Consider the following 22,971-nt stretch of genomic DNA (forward strand, 5'->3'; position numbering starts at 1 on the left):
TCTACTTCTGAGAAACTTCTATTTGTCTCTAGAAATCTGTCGATTGATTAGCTGAGGCGCAGCCAGAATACCAGGGATAATATCCTGTATTTATAGTCCAATGACTACATTGGTAACCACTCCTACAAGATAGCTTCAAGCAATGCCTAGGTTAGTATTTAATCAATAGTTATTTCAATGATAGTTATTTTAATAGTTATTTTAATTTTATCATCACAAGTGCTTGACAGCCAATGAAGTGTTTTCATGTATCTTTTTTTTAAAGATTTATTTATTTTCATTACAAAGTCAGATATACAGAGAGAAGGAGAGACAGAGAGGAAGATCTTCCATCCAATGATTCACTCCCCAAGTGAGTGCAACGGTCGGTGCTGCGCCGATCCGAAGACGGGAACCAGGAACCTCTTCCAGGTCTCCCACACGGGTGCAGTGTCCCAAAGCTTTGGGCCATCCTCGACTGCTTTCCCAGGCCACAAGCAGGGAGCTGGATGGGAAGTGGAGCTTCCGGGATTAGAACCTGTGCCCATATGGGATCCTGGGGCGTTCAAGGCGAGGACTTTAGCCGCTAGGCCACACCGCCGGCAGGGCCCGTTTTCATGTATCTTACAGCTTTTGATCATCAGTTATATCCTACTTCCAAAATATTACAGATCTTCTGGCAGGTAGAATAGCACTTACAGGGTGGTTTCATAAATGTAGAGTGGAGATATAAAGTTCCATGGGAATTTAGAGAAGGAATCATGAATTGAAGGTCTTTGAAGGATGAAAATGAGATTAAGCAGAACAGTCAAGCTAGGATTGCACCAATGTTTTACATCCAATCAATTTTATGATTATATAAGTTGAGGGGTACGATTTCCATTTTACACATGTGGAATGGACATAAGGATGATTTCATAACTTTTTAAAAAGATATCAGAGTTCATAAAGTGGCTGAGTTGGGATTAAAATGATTCTGGAGGAAGTATTAAGCTACAGTGGTTTAAGCCACCTGTGATTCAAGTACGTTGGTCGTTGTCAGTCATGTGAGAGGCCAGTTGGAGTTCCTGGCTCCTAGGTGAACTCTGTGGCTGTGGTGAGCATTTAGGGGAGCGTAGATCCACAGATGGAAGCTTTCTCTCTCTCTCTCTCTCTCTCTCTCTCTCTCTCTGTGTGTGTGTGTGTGTGTGTGTGTATGTGTCTTTATCTATCACTATGCTTTTCAAATAAATGAACATAATAAATTTTAGAATGATTCAGATGTCAATATTCACATTTTTCGGGCCCAGCATGGTAGCCTAGTGGCTAAAGTCCTCGCCTGGAATACACCTCACCTTGAATATGGGCACCTGTTCTAATCCTGAAAGCTCCACTTCCCATTCAGCTCCCTGCTTGTGGCCTGGGAAAGCAGTTGAGGACAGCCTAAAGCCTTGGGATCCTGCACCTGTGTGGGAGACTTGGAATGGGCTCGGGGCTCCTGGCTTTAGATTGGCTCAGCTCCAGCCATTGCGGTTGCTCAGTGAGTGAATGATTGGATGGAAGATCTTTCTCTCTGTCTCTCCTCCTCTCTATGTCTGATTTCGCAATAAAAATAAATAAATCTTTAAGAAATAAATTCACATTTTTCACTTGTTGCTCTTGCTGTCAAGTTTATGATGTCAGTGAAAAGAGTTTGTGGCCGACATAGAAACTATTGAAGTTCCATTGTACTAGAATAACGAACTGAGAAGTCCCTGCAGGTGCGTGGGTCTGGAGGACTCTTGCCCTATTTTCTCAATGAGTTAGGTGTTCCCTGCCCATATGTCTCATCTACGAGGCAAAGGCTGAAAGCTGACGTGAAAATTCAGGTGGGCTTTTAAAAGCTACTTTTCTTTGAATTGGCTTCCCCGAGGTCATTCGGCTGGAGGACAACATTGTGGTGAAATATTTTCCCTTGACTTTTATTACAAAAATGACCCACATATGGCCAGTGATGAACAGGCAGTAACATCACTGCAACAAAGCAAAATATCAGGCGGAAAAAGAATGAGTAAATATTTTTCAACTGTCATTACTCTTTCCTGACAAACGTAAAACTGTAATAGGAACGCAATGAGCTGCACTTGATTTTCCAAGGGATATTGATTTCAAATGTTCCTGTCCCCAGTTCTTTGGATAGTCCTTGTTTTTTTGTGTGTCTCCGTGGACTGCCTTTGTCACCTGAATGCCTCCAGGAGGCACAATGCCACTCTCCCTCACGGTGACAAGGGGGCGGATTCTGCTCTTGTGTTAACCTTTTCAGCTGATTGAAGTGGGTGCCCAAAAGCCTGGGAAGACAAAAGTAATTGCTTTAGATGTTTCAGCACAGCCTGTAACCAGCAGAGGGAACATTGATAGTGTGCATGGGCTGCGGGGTGATCTCCAGCCCCTAGAATTGCCTAATGGACTGCTCTTCTCTGAAATTCACCTGCTACTAGGAATCTCTGCCACCCCTGCTTCATATCTATTCCTTATGGAAGTCAAACTCATCCACAGGTCCTTAAGCTCACGTTTTCTCAGGAGGTTGCAACCATTCTCTCTCATCACATTTGTATATTCTGTATTTCTTCTTCCTGAATATCTGTTTACATTCATTTTACTCAAAAGGCACAGAGACTCAGAAATAGAAAAACACTCCCATTTGCTGATTCAAGCCCCTAATGCCTGCCAAGGGTTTGGGTGGGCCAAGATGAAGCCAGGAGCTAGAAACTCAATCCTGGTAGCCCATGGAAATGGCAGAGACCCCCATACTCGGGCCAACACCTGCCACCTCCTGGCACATTCACAGGCAGCTGATTCAGAATTGGAGTCAGAATTTAACTGTGTTACAGACACCCTAAGTGGCACCTGTACCAAGCACCCATCCTTCTCCTGGGTTCTAATCCTGCTTTTATGGTAGGGCACATGGACTCATACAAGGAGTTTTTACATTACTAGCATCTATTACTTTGCTTCTGGGGCCATGTGGTGTCCGTTGCATTATCCTCAGTGTGAGCTAATGTGTACAAAGAGACTTGTTACAATTTGAGGTAGGAAATGGCATATACTGTATGTTTTAGATGTTACCTTGATGTTCTTTTCTAGATCTTTCCAGAAGCTTCTGAGGGCTTCCTTCGTCCTGTCCATCTTCTTAGTTCCAGATGTACAGCATCCAGTATACTTCCCACTTCTCCCTCCAGGTCCCACTTCCCTTGTTCCAAACCTGATGGCAGACCTCTGTGGAAGTCAAGAAGTTTCCTTTCCTTCTAGCTTGTAATTACACAAGGGGGAAGCACTGGCTACGGAAGGCAGCAGCAGCAGAGAGAAAGAGGTTAGGCTGGGGTATGTTCCTGCTATCTCTCCGCCCCAGGACAGCTGGCCAGGAGGAGCTTATTCTTGCATTTCCTTTTTATTCCCTTGGTCATCATTACAGGTAGAAATGTCCCTTCATTATAACTGGCTCCTTTGCTCTTTCAGACCTAGATATTGTAGAGGTCTTCCACTGAACTGCCACACTTCCTAAGTCCCTTTGTTAAGATTGTTTAAACCACTTCCGTTCTTGGTCACTGCCTGTCCCAGAGAAGATCCTGCTTGTTATGAAGATGAATGTAGGTACAGAGCTATGAGTCAGACTTCCATGATGACCTCAATTTTTTCCTTCCGTCCACCTCCCTGTTAAACACAATATTTCCTATAAAGCTCGTGTTTCAAAAGAAGTCAGGGCCACATTCATGAGTGGGCAAACTGGGTGGGGGGCATGGCTTTGGGCTCAGAGAAATGCTCTGTTGTTGCCATCTGGAACATAATTTTTGACCAAAAGTATCTGCATTTTCCATTTTTCATGGGACCCTGAAAAGGGGGTCTGAGTGGATCCATTGGCTGATAGAATAAACTCTTTGTGTTTCTTCTCCCTGGGGGAGTTCTTCACACTTCTCTTCTGCCCCTAAGGACCACAGCTCACTCCTCACTAGCACTTGGTCTCAGTGTTTTTCTTTTTCTAGAGGTCCTTTAGAAGTAATAAGGCCAGGCCTGGCGTCATAGCCTAGCGGCTAAAGTTCTCTCCTTGAACGCCCCAGGATCCCATATGGGCGCCGGTTCTAATCCCGGCAGCTCCACTTCCCATCCAGCTCCCTGCTTGTGGCCTGGGAAAGGAGACGAGGACGGCCCATAGCATTGGGACCCTGCACCCGTGTGGGAGACCCGGAAAGGAGTTCCTGGCTCCTGGCTCCTGGCTTCGGATTGGCACAGCACCGACTGTTTCACCCACTTGGGGAGTGAATCATCAGATGGAAGATCTTCCTCTCTGTCTCTCCTCTTCTCTGTATATTTGACTTTGCAATAAAAATAAATAAATCTTTTTGAAAAAGAAGTAAAAGGCCAAGACTAAAGAAGAATGAAAGGTCTGGCACTAAAAGCTCTGATGATGATGATGATGATGATGATGATCTCTGTATTCTCCGGTGCTCTCATCTCATTGTCCCCCTGTCCTTGGTAGCCAAGTGAAAATCTGGGAATCAGGGTTAGAAAGAAGAGGCATGGTAAGTCCATTTGCAGGCTTTGGGCTTTTGTCAGTGAGACCAATGCCCATCATCAGATCTCTGCTCTGGAGTTTCTGGTAACAGCCTTGATGTTAAATTGGTACTTTTGATTTCCTTTGCTGTTGTTTCCTGTAAGTTCATATTCATCTAGGAAGTCTTAGGAAAAAATTCTTAAATAACAAATGCAACAAAATATAAGGACTCTGGTTTCTCTCTCTCAAGGCCTCAGTACCTCTGGTGCACTCTGGGATTCATCCTTGAGAACTGTCCTTCCATTACTATTACAGTACATACATTCATACATGTGTTTTAAAAATATAACGAACAGAACCAGTGCTGTGACATTGCAGTTTAAGTCACTGCCTGTAGTGATGGCATCCTGCCGGAGTCCAGCTCCGGCCCGGGGTTCGGAACTCGTGAAATGTGCATGGAGTCAGCGCAAAGAGAGAAAGAGACGGACCACTAGGATTCCATGATGATAGTGGACTCAGCAATAGTGTCGTTCGCTTTATTTATACAAAATCAGTCAAACTCTGGCTCAGACTTTTCACGTCACGATCAAGCAGGTGTATCTAAAATTAATTCTGCCATTTGTCTCACCTAAGGCAAGCTTGATCAGTAGCACATTCCTCTTGTATCAGTTAAGGGAGGAATGTGTCGGAGGCAGGACCCAAAGATCAAAGAAAGAGGGAAAGAATGGGTTTGCCCTATACCTGGAGACTAGCACCCTTGATTAGCATAAGATCAATGGGAGAGGAAAAGCCCTGAACACAGGTTCCCACCACTGTGGGACAGAACACCCTTGATTAGCATATGGCCAATGGGAGAGAGAAGGCTCTAAACAGGTTCCCACCAAATGGGGGCAGCTGTGACAGCAAGTTGTAAAAACCTCTTTGCTAAAGGCAGTATCAGCTACCAAGTTCACACAGATACTATACTTAACTCTGCAGGGGCAAACAATGCCGAAATAGGTTACGGTGGCAAATTCTGATGTCCATGCAAAGGGAAGCGGGCCGCATTCAGGTATTCAAAGCAACATTTCGCCAGAGCCTTGCCACAGTGGGGAGCCCCCTGCCGCTCTCCTGCAGGGAACAATGCTTATCACACATTCCTGCTACCCACATCCACCACACGGACCCTGGCAGCATCCTATATGGAGACCTACTGGAGACTCAGCTGCTCCACTTTCGGTGCGGCTTTCTGCTAATGAGCCTGGGAAAGCAGCGGAAGGTGGCATGTGTGCTTGGGTTCCTGTACTCCCATGGGAGACCCAGTTGAAGCTCTTAGCCCTGACTCTGGTCTGATTCAGCCTCAATCATTGTGGCCATCTCTCTCTGTATGTCTCTCCCTCCCTCTTACTGGAGAGAGAGCTGGTGCCAGACTCCTAAATCTAGGTGTGGAGCTCTTTGGCATCGCTCCTCATATTGAATAACCTTCGTCTTGATCTGGAAAGAACACAGTTAAGCAAGACACTACACAGAGCACATGGCTTGAGATGAATCTTTCACTTCACCCAGGGATTTCTTTAGACTACACCTTTGAGTGTGGCGGTACCTTCACACACACACATAAACACACAGACATACTCATACAGACAGGTTACCTAGGCTTATTCTCAACGAATCAAAAGTGGTATAAAAATGGAAGGATAATGATAATGATGCTATAATTTGAGTTATTGTGGTGGGAGGCAAGCCCATGTTACACTCCAGGTAACTTGTTCCACAGGTATGATTAATCCCATTCATGGCAAGGGTTACAATCACTATTATTTACAACTGCAAATCTGAAGCCAAAATATGTCTATGTAGAAACCAAATTACATCTTTTCATATTATGTCTTCTTGGAAATTTCCAGGTTAATCAGGGAGTACTAATATTAAGCAGAAATATAGGGGGCAAAAATCCCAACAAACAGAATGCACTGTTAACAGTATTAAGAGTATTTTCCAGTTTAAGAACTCACTTCCCTATATATATTTATTATATCCTTTTCTCAGCTGGGTAATGGAAGAATTGTTCTAGGCATTTTCAATTACAGAATTGGGGAAACTGATCCAACTCACTTTGTTTCCAAGCCAGAAATTAGCAACTGAGAACTAAAACTAATTTCAAATTATGTTCCTTCCTTGCTACAGACATGAGCATGTGCATTTGCACGTGATCACACACATCACTGTTGCTGTCAATATGTAATGCTAAATTATTTGTATGCAAAATAATAAGTTGGGGGAAATTCACTTAACACTTTAACCAATATTTATTATGCTCCAACTCCATGATATGTACTGTACTTGTGGTTTCAGATAAAGGCAATGAACAAAAACTCTCTGCCTTCTGAAACTCAGCTCCTAGTGGATAAATAAATCAAAATGAATAAGATAACAATAAAGCTTGCAGGAAATAATAAGCACTATAAAGTAAAAGAGAAGATAGAGCAGAGGGATTAGGATTTGAGGGCCAAGCAGGTTGCAGGATTATATAGAATGGCCGAGGTAAAATACTTTTGCAAGCAGATATTTAAGCTATGACTGCCAGAACATGAATCCCTGGAGGAATAGTTTCCTCATAGGTTGACACATGCCACCATGTAACAAATTTAACAGCTAGGTAACTGGATCAGAGGGAGAGATTAGAGAATAAGATGGCCATAGTTACAGTTAGAGTTTTTTTTAAAAGATTTATTTATTTTATTACAGTCAGATATACAGAGAGGAGGAGAGACAGAGAGGAATATCTTCCATCCGATGATTCACTCCCCAAGTGAGCCGCAACAGGCCGGTGCGCGCCGATCCGATGCCGGGAACCAGGAACCTCTTCCAGGTCCCCCACGCGGGTGCAGGGTCCCAAGGCTTTGGGCCGTCCTCGACTGCTTTCCCAGGTCACAAGCAGGGAGCTGGATGGGAAGTGGAGCTGCCAGGATTAGAACCGGCGCCCATATGGGATCCTGGGGCGTTCAAGGCGAGGACTTCAGCCGCTAGACCACGCCGCAGGGCCCAGTTACAGTTAGAGTTTACAGAGCAACACTATCATGTTAGGAGGATTTGTGTATTCTTTTCAGAGAAATGGAGAGAGTCATCCAAGGGTCTTGTGTATAGAGAAGTGACAAAACAGGATTAGCATTGAAAGGATTACTTGGGCTATTCGGTTGATCATAAATTCACAGAGAATAAAGAGACAAAACAGGGAGACTATTTGGGACTATTGAAGTGTATTAATTTTCTAGAACTACTGTAACAAGGTACCACTGACTTGGTCACTGGAAAAAAATATCAACTTACTGTCTCACTGATCTGGAGGTGAGAGATCTGAAGCCAAGGTACTGGTCAGATGTACACTCTCCATCGCTATTAGCAAAAAGTCTTTCATTGCATCTTCCAGCATCCAGTATTTTCAGAAGCTCTTTGGCTTGAGGCAGCGTATCTCCAACCATCTCCACTCTGCCTCTGTCTTGGCAAGGCGGTCCTCTCCCGTTGAATCTCTGTATCATCTTTTGTCTGTGTATGTCTGTCTCACTGACCAGATTTCCCCTTCTGATGAGGCTGACAGCCATACTGAACTAAGATCCCCCTCAAAGATCTCACTATATCTTAATGACACATGTAATGGTTTTGTTTCTAAATAAAGTCACACTCTGTACTGTAGCACTTTGTTTTCCAGAGATGTAGGAGTTTGCAGGAATGAATAATTCAGTTCATAACATGTAGTGATCTAGATGGCAGATGGTGGAACCTTGGTAGAGGGTGGTAGCAGGAGGACTGTGAGAAGGGATTAGATTATGATTGCATTTTTTCTCAGGGAATACCAGAAAGTGCTACTAGAGTGAGTCTAAACTGTTAGGAAGGGGTCAACAGATCCATTTTCACTAGACACTCAATGAGTAGAGATTCCTGCGGGTGAAACACATTTTAAGGAAAAGAGAAAGATTAGAAGTTCAGTTTTTGATATTTGAATCTGAGAAAAGTACTTTAACATGAGATGTTGAGGGGATAGATGTATGATTCTAGAAGTTAGGGGATACATCTGGACTGAAGCTATAACCTGTTTAAAGTCTTTAGCATATGGGGCAAACTTAAAGTCTAATGACTGATGGAGCTCATCAAGGAAATGAGCATAAATAGCAGAGATGAGTGGGCACACGAACCAATTCAGCATCAAGAGGTTGGACAGAAGAGTGAGGAAAGCCACTGATGTTAAGTGCTGTGACTTGGATGTAATTGACTATACTTGAACCTTTATCTCCAGCGCAGCAGTGTTGAGACAGTGGAGCCTTTAAGAGGTGGATCTAGTAGTAAAAGATGATTAGGTCCTGGAGCACTGCTTACCAAAGGGATTTATGCTGGGCTATTGAAGTAGGTTAGTTCCAGAGAGGATGGGCTGTTGAAAAGAAGCCAGTGGCTCCCTCATCTTTGTCTCTTGCTTCCAGTTTCACCCCATGACCCCACTCTGTGTCTCATGTACTCCTTTCAGGATGCCACCAACCACATTGTGATGTAACTGGAAGACCCTCCCCAGAGCTATCCAGCAGCAAGAACCAGACTGGTGAGACGCTAGAACTATTTTCTCATTCCTTCATTCCTCTGCCCCTCCCTTCTTTCCATCCCTGCCTTTTTAGATTAATTTATTTGGAAATCAGGGTTTCAGAGAGGGACACACACACAAAGAAAGACTGATTCACTCTCCAGATAGCCTCAGACAGGGTTGGGTCAGGCTGAAGCCAGGAACGAGGAGCTTCATCTTGGTCTCCCACATGCACAGACATATCCAAACCCTTGGACTATCTTATTTTCTCAGACTGTTATCAGGTGCCTGGATCGTAAGTGGAGCAGTTGGGAGATGAACTAGCACCCACATAGGATGCAAGCATTATGAAGGCGCAGCTTTCCCACAGAGCCACACTGCCAGTCTTCAGACATATTTTTATCGAGACACTGATCTCAGATTTTTTTTTTTATTATATAAACAAAAGTTGCATTAAATAGCAAGAATGTAACCAAGAGAGTGAGGGGATCTGATGACACATGAAGGAAACAGCCAAAGTGAAGGGACTGGCTAACCATGTTAACTGCTGTGGATAAACAGATGAAAGGGAAAGACAGAGAGGTTTGTCAGATTTGGAAACAGCGATGTTTCCATGACTGCAGGAGGAATCGCCATGGAGTGGTCGTAGAGAAAGGTTGAGCAGTGAGTGTGGGAAGGAGGATTTGAGAACAGCAAGTAGACAATGTTTGGGGGAAGTGGAATGACATCATGTAAGAAAAATCTTCAAGAATATTCTGTATTTTTCCAAGTGTATATTCCAAGCATGTTTGTATATTAACAGCAGTGATCTTGAGATGCTTATAGACCTCTCTTTATGGTTGTCCTGAATTCTGGATGCTGCCACCTTCCCTCCCATGCAGGTACCTCTGCTCTCTTTGTCCCTCATAGACTTGGCATTATAGGGTATGCCATGGTGTGGATTATGTCCTTCCTGCTGTCTTCATTTGGCTTTTGTTTTAGTTTTCCAGTGTGCTGCTCTCTAAAAAATTTAATTATTGGGTAATTTCTCTGCATACCTCACAGGATTTAGGGAATGTCTGAAATTATATGATGGAGGTGAAAACACAACTCCAAAACATAGAAACATATTTTTAAAATAGGACTTATAAAAGCAATCCAATCGCGTGTGTCTACATGAGGCAAGAGTTTCCTCGCTTCATTCCATAAAACCTTTCTCCTGATCAGATCTTCCTTGCCTCTCTCCTACCTACTCAAGTAGCTTTGTAAATGGTCACTCCTGTCTCAGATACTTCTACGTCTATTCTACCTTCAACACTACCAGCAGAATCCTCATTCCAGAAATGCCAAACTGACCCATTGCCTTCTTTTGTTTAATACCATTTGTTGGCTAAAGCTTTCTCAACATGTTCATTGTCTTCTGCCTAAATCAATTTCCCTCTCATTGTTTTGGTCTACCTTTTCATTTGTTTGGACAACCCATTTCCAATGCTGTTCTGTGATTAAAATAAATTTTTGTTCATCCCTGAGTGCCAACTTGAAAGAAAAAATGTTATCCATGAAGGCTCTTCTGACTTTTCCATCTGACCTCTGGTGGAATTACTCTTGCAAACGATTTTATAAGTAGCACTGTAATTGTTTTTCATGCACATATTTGGTTTTTCTGTGTTGCTATGTCACCAATAGCTGTACAGACTATCATGAATTTCCTTCAGCCTTCACACTACCTGCTACAGGTACCACAATAGCACAATGGCACCACAATAGCCATTCGGCAAACCGTATTAAATGGATCTTCGTCGTGAATTGAGTCTGTCTATTGCTCCGTGTGCTTATGTCCACAGGCTGGTGGTGGGCATAGTTGTGGTCTTTTTGTTTCCTTGTCCTGATATGTTCCTTTTCTGAACCCATGCTTCTTTATTTACAGGCAAGGCATTGTACACATAGGGTCCTTCTCTGCTAACACGTAGGGTCATTCCCAGTGCTACCACTCTGGTTCCTCCTGTTGTAGCAGCACTGTGGAAACACACGAAGGTCAGCAGTGTCCAGAGAGAGATATTTTGCATGTCACAAAGACCAGAGACAGAATATTGGTGGCTAAGATGAAGGTAAGGGGGTTAGTTTGGGCGTGAAGAGACTGCCTCCTGCTTCAGAGGTGAGCAGAGAATCACCCATCATTCTTGCAATTAAAAAAAAAAAAGGTGTCTTTTGGGCCTGGCGCAGTAGCCAAGCAGCTAAAGTCCTCACCTTGAACGCACCAGAATCCTATTTGGCTCCAGTTCTAATCCTGGTGGCCCCATTTCCCATTCAGCTCCTTGCTTGTGGCCTGGGAAAGCAGTTGAGGATGACCCAAAGCCTTGGGACCCTGCACCCACATGGGAGACCTAGAAGAGGCTCCTGGCTCTTGGCTTTGGATTGGCTCAGCTTCAGCCTTTGTGGCCACTTGGGGAGTGAATCATGGGATGAAAGATCTTCTCGGTCTCTCCTCTTCTCTGTATATCTGACTTTGCAATCAAAGAGGCAAAAAAATTCTTTTTTAAGAGGAAACAGGTGTCTTTTATGTCTGCAAGGGTCTGCACATGAGACTGCTTTGTTAGGGCTCAGCCTGCAAGATATACAGAAGTGTGTGTGTGGGGGGTCACATGCTTGTACGCTAAAAACATGCCTGCATGCAGTTTCTAAAAGCAGTTGACAACTTTAATTTTTTTTTTTTTCACCACCTAGCCTTTCTTCCGCTCTACAGGATGAGGCTTACTTTTCTGGGTGACCTTTAAGCCAACTTTTCTCATTAACAAGAATCCACCAACTCGCCAGCCAAATAGGAAGCACTTCAGACCCCCTAGAAGGTTTGCACTACCCTGCGTCACGCTAAAATTAGTCCTCGTCTTTTGCATTTGAATCATGATCCCTGGCGTCGTCAGTCACTGAGCCACTATGTGTGTGATTCCCGTGACCTACAGGAAATCAGGCTAGGGGAGATGCACGCTTGGCAGGACAGTCTAGGAGGCTGCGGAGTAATGTGACCTTTCTAATCAAGGCTGCATTAGGCTGGGCTTCAGTCACAGGTTTTTAAAAAGTATTTTTAGCTGGGGAATGTGGAAGTTGTTGGCCTTTATGGATGCTCGGAAATAGAAATTTCTCATGTTCTTTCCCTCTTGTGTCGGGACCCTGTTTCCTCGAACTGACAAGGAGAAACGGAGAGCATGAGTCAGAGAGTTTGGGTTTGAGCACCAACACTGCCCCCTTCCTCCGGAATGACAAGTCCCTTTGTGTGTGAGCTTCCATCTCTTCTGAATGGGGACAGGGACGCCCGCCTATTCAAAGCTTTACTATGAGGATCATATGCCACCCTGTTGTGAGTAAGAAACCGTGGGCCTTGTTCTGGTGGGGTTTCCTCTGCCAGCATGAGGCAGCAAGTGTTGAAGCACTACTGTACTCATCTAACAATGAAGACTGCGTCATGGCGTAGAGAGGATACTGGAGTGAACCCATATTTCTGAGCACCATGCCTCCTTACCTCTCAATTCACCTTATGGGGGACCGAAGGTAGAGTGAGTCAGACAACCCTGCTTTCTAAAGACTCTGGTGTCTGTCCTTTTAAGGAATCAATAGCACATTGTTTTTGAAAAGATTCTTATCCTTGAGGATCTCTAAGTGTTGAGATGCAAATAGTTGACTCACAGGATGTAGTGAATCCCTAATGCTGTCACACAACTGAAATCGTGAGCCAAGGCATTAAATACTGATTGGAAAAGCCTTGTAAGACATGGATTGGAGATTAAGTTTGAATAAAAAGGTCATTATAACTCATACACTATATGACCTTGGGCAAGTTGCTTAATCTCCCCGAGCATCATTTTCTTCCTGCAAAAATTCTAATTGTAACATATTTTAATTGAGATTATCATGAGGGTTAGTAAGACAATGCTGACAAAATATTTGGGGGAAGAGGAAGACATTGTAGGGGGGGTTATCTGGCACATTGATTAGGACTTCTAGTCTTGTCTGCTTTTGATTTAAACTTTTTGCTAACAAGCACCCTGGAAAGTAATAGGTTTTGGTTCCAGTACTTGGGTCAGTAGGAGATTTGGAATAAGTTCTGGTCTTCTGGCTTTTATTTGGTCCAACCCTGGCTATTGTGGCATTTGAAAAATGAATAAATGAATAAGAGATCTCTCTTTCTTTAATTATTTCCTCGCCCGCATCGAGTCTCTTTCTCTCTGCTTTCAAATAGAATGAAAGTTATTCTTCCAAGTACATGCTCATTAAAAAAGAAGCTAGGCAAATAAAAAATAAATATGGTAAGTGAATAAAATGTTGGAAATAAGTAATCAGGAAATAAGCACAATTGATAGAAGCTATTATTATCAGTGTGAAGCAACTTTAATGAAATCCACTTAGGGTGGTAGCAGTCTGTAGGCTCCAGGTTTCTTACAGATTATTTCAGTCATTAGGGTCCTAAATTTTGGCTGAGGGTTAGGAGAAAGGATGAAGAGGAGGGTTAATCTTAAATAGCCAGGCATTAACAGCAAGGATCAAGAAAGCAGATTTGTTGTAAAAGTAGCAGAAGTAGAACCCATGATAAGTTGTGAGATCTGAAGAATCCTTCCAGCCTAGGTCTGGTCAGGTGTTAGGATTAGGTAGGGGGATGGAGAGACAGGACACGGCTGAGAAACGTATCACTCCGAATGCACCAAGGACCTGGAGCAGCACGGTGCCTGCTTTCTGATGTGGACTTAAAAAGTTTAACTGAGAGAGAAGCTGAGGCAAGGTAGTGACGCTGATAGAAGACAGTGTTGCTGGCAAAATGGCAAGTACAAAGAAGTGTGTGGCCATGAGCCAAGTGGGAAAGAATAGGACAGACATTTTAATGGGTAAAGGAAGGGTGTGTCTTGAGGAGGAGGAATTTGGAGCTTATCATCTTGGACAGAGAAACTTTGCAACTGATTAAACACAGAGACAATCGATGCGGATGAACAGGACAGATGAAAAGTGCAAGGACAAGACTGGGAGGTCATGGAATTTGTCATCAGTCCCGGATGTAAGTGTCAAAACAGAGCATTCAGAACCCAGACAAGAGTGGGGCAGGCTGGACTTCTGTGAGTGAGGTGGGAACTGCTTCTGTAGCTGCTCTGATTCCAATTCCATTGAGTCCATTGTTGTGCTGGTTTCTGAAATCCCCAGATAATCATCAAGCCTGAAGCCGGTGCTAAGGCAAAAAGGTGGTTTATTCAAACTAACCTAGGTCTCCCAGCCACCTCCCCCAGCCCAGCATGGCCGGGCGGGGGAGGGGCAGCCGCTGCAGGATCCGCAGCAAGCCCGTGAGCCAGAGAGAGAGAAAGGAAAAGGGCCCCGAGAGCCCAAGCTCCCCAGTTTTTATACATTTCAGGCTATTAATTATACAGTCATGATCTAGCAGGCTTCTATTGGTGGGTTTGAAACTAGCAACTTTCAAAAAGTACAAATCGATGAGCTATAGGGCAGTGGATCTTATCAAACACCAGGTACCTCCTTCCTGAGGAGTGGTCTGCCTACGTGACCTGCCAGGTGTCCTGCTGGGTGTCAGGCCTAGAATCCACACAGCCTACAGCCAAGCCATCAAGGCGGGATCACAAAGGGCAGAAAACTTCCAGGCTCTTCACCATCTTATGCAGAAAAGAGGCTTCCAGAGCTGCCTGGCACCTGTCAGCCAAGTGAGGCTTGGAGAACCAGGGAGGAAGCATCATTCAGAAGGAAGGCTCCAGGTAGCCCTTGGTTCCTTTCAGGGCTTGCTAGTACCTAGGGGGTGCTCCTTACTGCAGCTCTGGAGCAGAAAAGCCTGTCTGGGCTGGGCCCCTCAGCCTCTTTTGAAAGGCAGGACTTCTCTTAGCCTGCTTCAAGATGCTTGGAAACACAATGGGGGAAGATGAAAGTTGAGAGGGTGTTCATGAGCAGGAGTGGTAGATGCAGAAGCGGCCCTTTTCAGCACAAATTATAGGGTGATGAAAAGTAATCACAGATTGTAAATCTGCAATCGAGTGGGAGCGGACAAAGACTGTACCTTCTTCCAGGACAAAAAAGCATCTTCAGACACTTGTGCGATGCTGTCAACTCCCACCCACCACTATTTGATTTTTGCTAAGATATAGGGAGCTCTAAAATGATACGATAACTATCTTGCACCCTGTCATTAAATAGAATAGTTTTGTGGAAACATTACATGACGAAATAAGAGTTTCAGCAAAAGTGGTCTAATGTAGTTAAAAAGACAGAAAATTATGACTTGCCATACCTGAGCTCTAACCTTACCTGTATCCTTTAGGAATAACCATGGCGGTATTGCAGTCCCGTGTGTGTGTGTGTGTGTGTGTGTGTGTGTGTGTGTGTATCAATAGAATACTGAAGATTTCTTCCAACCTGAAAATTTAATAATTCTGAAATGTATCATAAGGAAAAAAATACAATGTATTATTATTTTCAATTTAAAATGGCGCATTTTTTTTTGTTCTAATGGAGAGTGACTGTTGAGATTCATTACAAGTCAGTTATATCCACTGAATGAGAGAAATCCAGCCTGTCACTGTTTGCAGTCTCCCAAGTGGAATTCCTCACTGGGATAGTAAGTAAATGTACCAGAGAAACAAAATGAGTAAGTTTGAAGTGTTTTTTTTCTTTTCATTTGATTTTTATTCTTTTTTAAAAAAGATATATTTTAATTGAAACTGATTCTAGACTATCACTGTAACTTTCGAGTTGCATGAATTTGTCTTAAAGGCAATGGATTTTAGTGATTTTTAAACTGATTTTTTTTTTTTTTGGCTGTTATGGCCTATGCTCAAGTTCTTGCTTTGTTGCTTCCATAGTCAAGGAGCATGATGTTACTTAATCTCCAAGCCTGTAAATTTTTTCATAAACGAAGTTTATTTCAGAGATGTAAGAACTTCAATACATGGACTTTGGAACAGAACTCTGGAAAGTGAATTTGTTTTTCCTATACAGTTTCCTAATTTAAAGCAAAATATATCAAATACATTGCTATGACATCTTTCTCTAAGCAATGTAAAATATCTAACAAAAACTTTGCTTTGATTCTTGCTCTTATTAGAAAGAAATTGTAGCTATTTCCTTCTATGTTTGTATTGTATTCAGAAGGAAACAAATTGTTGGTTTGTATGTTTGTATCAGAACCTTCACATAGTAACTTACATTGTTTATCTCATTTAATCTTTTAAAATTAATTGTTTATTTCTTTTTAAAATAATGATTACATGGTTGATCAGGGTGGGAAGGATCAAGGTTTAGGGAAAATTGGGTGAATTCATTGCTTCCAAATTTGCTATTTCTTTTTGTCGTGACTAGGGCAAGGAAAATATTAAGGGGAAAACCACTTACTATATTCCACACATGCCAGTACCCAGGGATGAGGAACCGCCACCTCCTATCAACCCAGAGTCTCAATGTGGACATACTCCAGGGGTTCTGTCCAAGTGGTTTGGACAGTTCTAAAATGCTGCCGATTTCACCAATTCGAGGATGATACTACGCTCCCAACGTCCATTGGCTCCATTCACCGAGACTTTTTGCTATCATGGTTTGTTTGGGGTTGTTGCCCAGCTAGTTCTGTTCTTCTGCCACAGCACCAAATGTGTTGCCATACTCTTTTGCAACAGGGTCTGTGTCCACTGCTCCATGCTTTTCATTAAGTAGTGCATGTTCTTGCAGGTAAGTTCAAGTAGCTGGGCCAGGTATCCCAAGCATTGCCCTTGGGGCTCAAGAATCTGGCACCCACCTAGTAAGAGAGCCCTGGTACCTGGGCTAGGAGACCCCAAGCCCCACAGGATCCCCCACCCCGGGGCTCATGAAATCACACCCACTTAGCAGGTGGGTCCCAGAATCTGGGCCAAGTGACCCACACCCCACCAGTTCCCTTGTTCCTGGGGCAAAGGAACCCATCTCCCACCACACATGTGAGTCCCATCACCTGAGCCAATCTACCCAAACCCTGGCACATCCCCTGGCCCTGAGATTCACATACCTGGCCCCTGCTTGGCCCAGGCTGGCATGACTCACCTCACCTGAGTCCGCAGTCTTACTGTACAGCCTGGCCTAGTCTAGTCTGCCCCCTGTTCCAGCTCCTGTTGGTGGGTGTTGCAGAATATCCCAGCCCAACCTGATTGCTGTTTTGGTCCTTATGTGAACTGGCTGGTGTTGTGGCCCAATCTGGCTCCTCCTGCCCCCTGCCCTGGTTCTCAGATCTGCCAGTGGGTGTTATGTGCTGGTTCAGACTGGTCTATCCCCAAAGCTGACCCACATGTATGCTGGCGGGTACTGTAAGCTGGCATGATCTCATTTAATCTTTATAATAGTCATAACAGTCGGGTTGCTGAAGAAAACATGGTCACCTTCATGTCACAGGTAAAGAAAATAAAGTAGTGCTGTTTTAAATAACCCACCCTGGGTCCATCACCAGTGGTGCTGCAATTTGGAGAAGACATTTTGATACTGAAGCAGTGTGCTTGCCTCTGCTACAAAACTGCCACTGGTGAAATGAAGTGTGTAGCCCCTGGTCTTCAAAGCGGCTGAGAGGCACTGAGCATGATCATCACTGGCACTCCACTTGTCACATGATAGAAGAGAATAGAGACTTGGCAATAGAGAAGATATAATAGAATCAGTTCAAGAAGGCAAAGAGCTCAGGAACATGTGTATTATTGTGAATTCAGGCTTACCGTAACATCTCTTCAAGGCAGAAAGCAGCTGGCTGGCCTCTCTCTCTCTCTCTCTCTCTCTCTCTCTCTCTCTCCCTGTAGGAAGAATTGTGGAAACACAAAGCAAGAGCTTTGTCTGCTGGTATTTCTGGTATTTTGGGAACTTGAATGCCACCCGTGGAGTCTGAGTTCTCAGAGGACCACTGAAGCAAGTTCTAGAGTTCAAAGACTGAGGGACTGGAGTGTTGACGCCCAAGAGCAGGCAAGGAAAGATTCTCATTTCCAAGAGAGACAGAACGAAATCTTATTTCCTCTTCCTTTTTTGTTCTAGTTCTGGCCCACAGCCAATTAGGTGGTGATGCCCACATTGTGAGGAAATCATTATTACTCAGTCTACTGTTCATGGAGTTTCCTCTGAAAACGCTCTCAGATTTAGCCAGGAAGAATTCTTCTCCTGTTAGACAAGCATCCCTTAACCCAGTCATAATGACACCTAAAATTAACCATCCCACATATTGTATTAGTTAACTAGTGCTGTGTAACAAATTACCACATACCTAATGCAATGTACACTTTTCATCTTGCACTTTTGCAGTCTGTTCTTAGTGTAGCTCAACTGGGTTCCACCTTAAGTGTGTAGTGAAGCTGTCCACGAGCAATGGAGGTCTCAGCCGTAGCTTTACTAGGAAAGGTCTGCTTTCAAGTTCTTGCATTGGTTGGCAGAATTCAGTTCCTTGCAAGCCAGAGGAAGAAGTTCTTGGTCTGGAACTGACTACTGGCTACAGCATATCCCTCTTGCTTTTCATTATCTCTTCACAAAGCAGTTTGCTGCTACAAAGCAACACGGAGAGAGTCTCTTAAAAAGACGGATACTACAGTCCAGTGTTACTGAACCATGTGCGCACAACCAGGTCCATTCTGTTCTTTTGGGCATTTTTGAATATTCAAAGTTAGTCACATGTCTTGATCTCCCAAAAGAAGGAAACTCCAGAAAACTGTGAATATCACAAAGTAAAATCATGAGATCACTGTAAAGCCTTTGCATCATGTATGTTGATTTTTCAAATGAATAAAACATTATTTTTAGGAATAACAGTATGTCTTGAATTTTCTTTAAAATGACTTAGTTACAGTAGAAACCGAATGATATTGATATAAAATGTATATATTGTCATTGTTGAAACTGGGTATATGTCTAATCATTCTTCTGCATCCATTTTTTAATTTTTATAAGGAAATGAAAGGAAATATCAAATACATTACTAAGGAAAAGCATCCGGAAATAGCAGGGATTAGCGGAAGTATGAGGATTCCAGCAATCCCTGGAGACACCTAGAAGGCTGAGTTTCCCGAGATGGACACTCAAGTCAATTTCTACTTGCATATTAACAAAAACAAAAAGATATCACCCAGCTGGAGAACTCAGGGACTGTCACAAGCTGACATTTAGGTTGTACAGGTTTATATTGTAAAAATCACTTGGTGTCTGGTAGTTATTAATAAATCTTTTACCAGGTATCACACAAGATGTTATTGGACACATCTACATAAACTCAGATGAATCCTATTAGTGAAGACTTTGTGCTTTTTCTGGCTGAGTCTTCCTCTCTGCCCATCTCCATGTTACGTTTGGTCTTACCCCATCCTTTGTGCAGAGATGGCTTTAGATCCATTGCATACACTTAGCATCAATTATACATAAAAATATCAAGGAGAGCGTCCATTGCCCTGTGACATTAAGTAGTGCTATTTTCACCTTGAACTTCCCACTAACATGAAAAGTCCTGGAGATGAAAGGTGGTGAGAAGTCTGCCCATCTATTCTGCCTTCTCTACTCCTGCTTGGAAGAACAAGAAATGGAATCCAAAGGACCAGGTCACACCATAAAGTCCACTCTGGAAAATGGTAGTAATTAATAACCACAGCCGGTACAGAGGGAATATTACAGATATTGTTTAGAAGGCCAGAGTCAGGGGAAAGAAGAAAAGGAGCAAGGCTTGGCTTCATCACTGAAATCCCTCTCCAATGGGCAAGGACACAAACACGGGTAGTTGGAGGCAATGCACACTGGAGTACTCATTATTATTTCTGTGACTGCCTTTTAAGTTGCTGCATTTACCTCGTTAGCAGGTGACGAGAAAGAATATGCTGTCCCAGGATCTTGCCCTTCCTGGAACTGATGTGCATTCAAAAATGAAGTGGGTGCTGAGACAGGAACCCCAACAAGAATCAGGTGCATTCTGTCAACCGGTACACCCGTGGTTTCCATTGTCATTGTCAGTTCTGAAATTGAGAGCCGCAGTATTAAATGACGAGAAGGAATAAGCCGTGTGCCCACTCCGAGAAAATCTAATCAAGAACCCAAGGACTCTGGAAGTAAGCTAAGTCTCCTTGAAGTCCTGAACTTGTGCTTTCAGACTAGTTAATCGTGGGCAAAGATAGAACAGTAAAAGGCTTGCGTTGATCTATCTAGTATTTATGACTTGTTGCTTCTGCAACCTGAATGTTCGTTCAGCTTGGGAACATGGAGTATTTGATATGAATTCTACAACATTCCCTTCTTGTCTTCTTATCCCACAACCCCTTCCACACACACATTTTTTCTAGGGCCTTCATTTTTCTGAGTCAAGCAATTCTATTTTATCACCAAATAATCACTAGTTCATTTCCATAATCTGGATGGAGAGCTGCACCTGCAGTTTACTCTGATAAGGATTAACATACAATGATGACTAAGGCATTGTCCATGGTCCAGCTAACACACACACACACACACACACACTTTTTCTTTAAAGATTTATTTTATTTTCCATTGGGAAGTCAGACATACAGAGAGGAGGAGAGACAGAGAAGATCCTCCGTCTGTTGATTCACTCCCAAACCGGCCACAATGGCTGGAGCTGAGCCAATCCAAAGCCAAGAGCCTCTTCTGGGTCTCCCACGTGGGTGCAGGGTCCCAAGGCTTTGGGCCATCCTCAACTGCCTTCCCAGGCCACAAGCAGGGAGCTGAATGTAAAATCGTCTCAATTCAATGAAAATTAAAAATCCAGACCTAAATTTTTGTGACATATTTCCACGAACTTTTAGAGCAGGCCTTATATGTGTTTAAAATATTTTCACAGCAAAATAGACATCTTTTAATTCTGCTTTCTCATGAACTTTTTTTAAAAGAAAATATCCTATGTCTGAAGTGTTGTGAGTTAATCTCCTTAAGCTTTAGTTCTGCACTTGGCCAATCGAGTGCATCTGACTACACTAAAATGAGTGCATTTTTTAGGTTCTCTTGGTCTGAGGGAAGTGATGGCAATTGTGGAAACTTGTCTCCGTCTTCAATTGTAGTGGTGCTACTTTGGCACCAAGCCTGATGCCTGTATCTAAAAACTCTGTTACATTCTTCCCTATCCCATCCCCTTTCTTTCTACCCTAGCCCCATCATACTGAAGCTATGCAGCAGAAGTCCCACAGATCATCCTCACTGCCTGATGGTTTCACGAGCAAGCATTCTTACACATCTGGCAGTTCTCAACACTTCTAGATTCTCCATATAGAGAGAATAAATGACATCGCCTACATATTTATCTGAAAAAATTGCCATTTCCCTAACCACATAGAAACACTTAATATGAATCCACATGTTCTCTTTGATAAACATTAATTCATTTCCAGATAAATTTTGACTACATAGAATCCTGCCTATTGCGTTAGCAAGAGCAAGTTCTGCTCTAGAAATAATCCCTTAATATCTACCTGAAACCATTAGTTAGCAAATACAAGCTTGGATCACAGCTTGGATTGGGCTAACAGGAGAGTCATGCTTTTGCATAAACAGGAGCTTATATTTGAAAAGAATACATTAACCTTTCATAATGCAAATGTTAAATGCATTCAACAAACCCATGACAGTCTGAGCTCTTAAAGGGGCAAGGGACATTAATGATCTTCAAAATATGCTGTTTGTACTGCAAGGTGACTTTCAGATGACTTAAAAGAAAGCCTCTAGTGTCAATCCACTGGATATATTTCACAGTCTTCTTTCATTCATGCAGAGTTGATCCATTCACAAACTGCAAACATTCTATTCAGAAAACTTTTTGAATTCAAAGATGGCAAAGGAGACACTAAATGTGGTTATTAAGAAATAGAGAGGACTCATCTCTTTGGCAAAACTTGTAATGAAATAATTTCCAGTTAAAGAAGTAGGTTTGGGTGGAGGATTTAACAAAATAAAATTAGCCTAACTCTCAAATTCTGATGCGAATATTCCCTTGTTAAGAAAAGTGGATGTTGCGTAAGTTTCTCACTCTATAAGGTGTTACTGTTTTGATTTTTCTTTGCTGACTTTTTTAGTAACTTTATTATAAAATTATGGTGATTATACAGTTTTTGTAGGTGTTGGAATTTCCCCCTCCACTTCCCTTTCTACCCTCCCTATTTTCCCATCCCTACTTTTTACCTTCCACATATTATTACAATAGCATAGTTCTTCAGCAACAGTTGCATGGCCAACATTCTGCTATTTCAGTATTTCATGGCATTGTAGGTATTTGCAATGGTGGAAAATCTAGTATTCAGTTGTCAAGGTACAGCTGACATTTCCATTGGGAATCCTTTTATGCAGGAGTAGAGATGCATACTACAATCTGTCTTCATTTCACGATATATTAATCTTCATTATATAGTTCATCTATGAGAATGTCTATATATTCATGCTTACCTATATATCTGCTTTGTATTTTCGCATGACGTTTGCCTTATATCAGACAGAGCATATGATATTTGTCCAATCGATATTTCACTGGGCATAATGGTGTCCAGTTGGGATAATTTTGCTGCAATTGGTAGAACTTCACCCTTTTTAATGGTTGAGTAATAACTTCATGGAGTAGATGTGCCACAATTTCTTTATTCACTCCTCTTGATGGGCACCTGGGTTGTTTCCATGTCTTTGCTGTTGTAGTTTGTGCTGCTGTAAATATAGGCATGCAGGTCACTTTCTCATGTGCAGATTTCACTTCCTTTGGACATATTCCTGGAAGTAGAATAGCTGGTCCTATGGTAGATCCATTTTTCAGTTGTCTTAGTGCTCTCCATACTGAATTCCATGGTGGTTGGGATTAGCTTATATTGCGACCAGCAGTGAAGAAGAATATCTTTTTTCCACATCCATACCATCAGGTGTTGTTAGAGTTATAAATATAGGTCAGTCTCACTGGAATTAGGTGGAGCCTCAATGTGCTTTTTTTATTATTTCCTTATAATAGCTATTGAGC

This window comes from Ochotona princeps, chromosome 2, assembly GCF_030435755.1.
Source record: "Ochotona princeps isolate mOchPri1 chromosome 2, mOchPri1.hap1, whole genome shotgun sequence".
NCBI lineage: Eukaryota > Metazoa > Chordata > Mammalia > Lagomorpha > Ochotonidae > Ochotona > Ochotona princeps.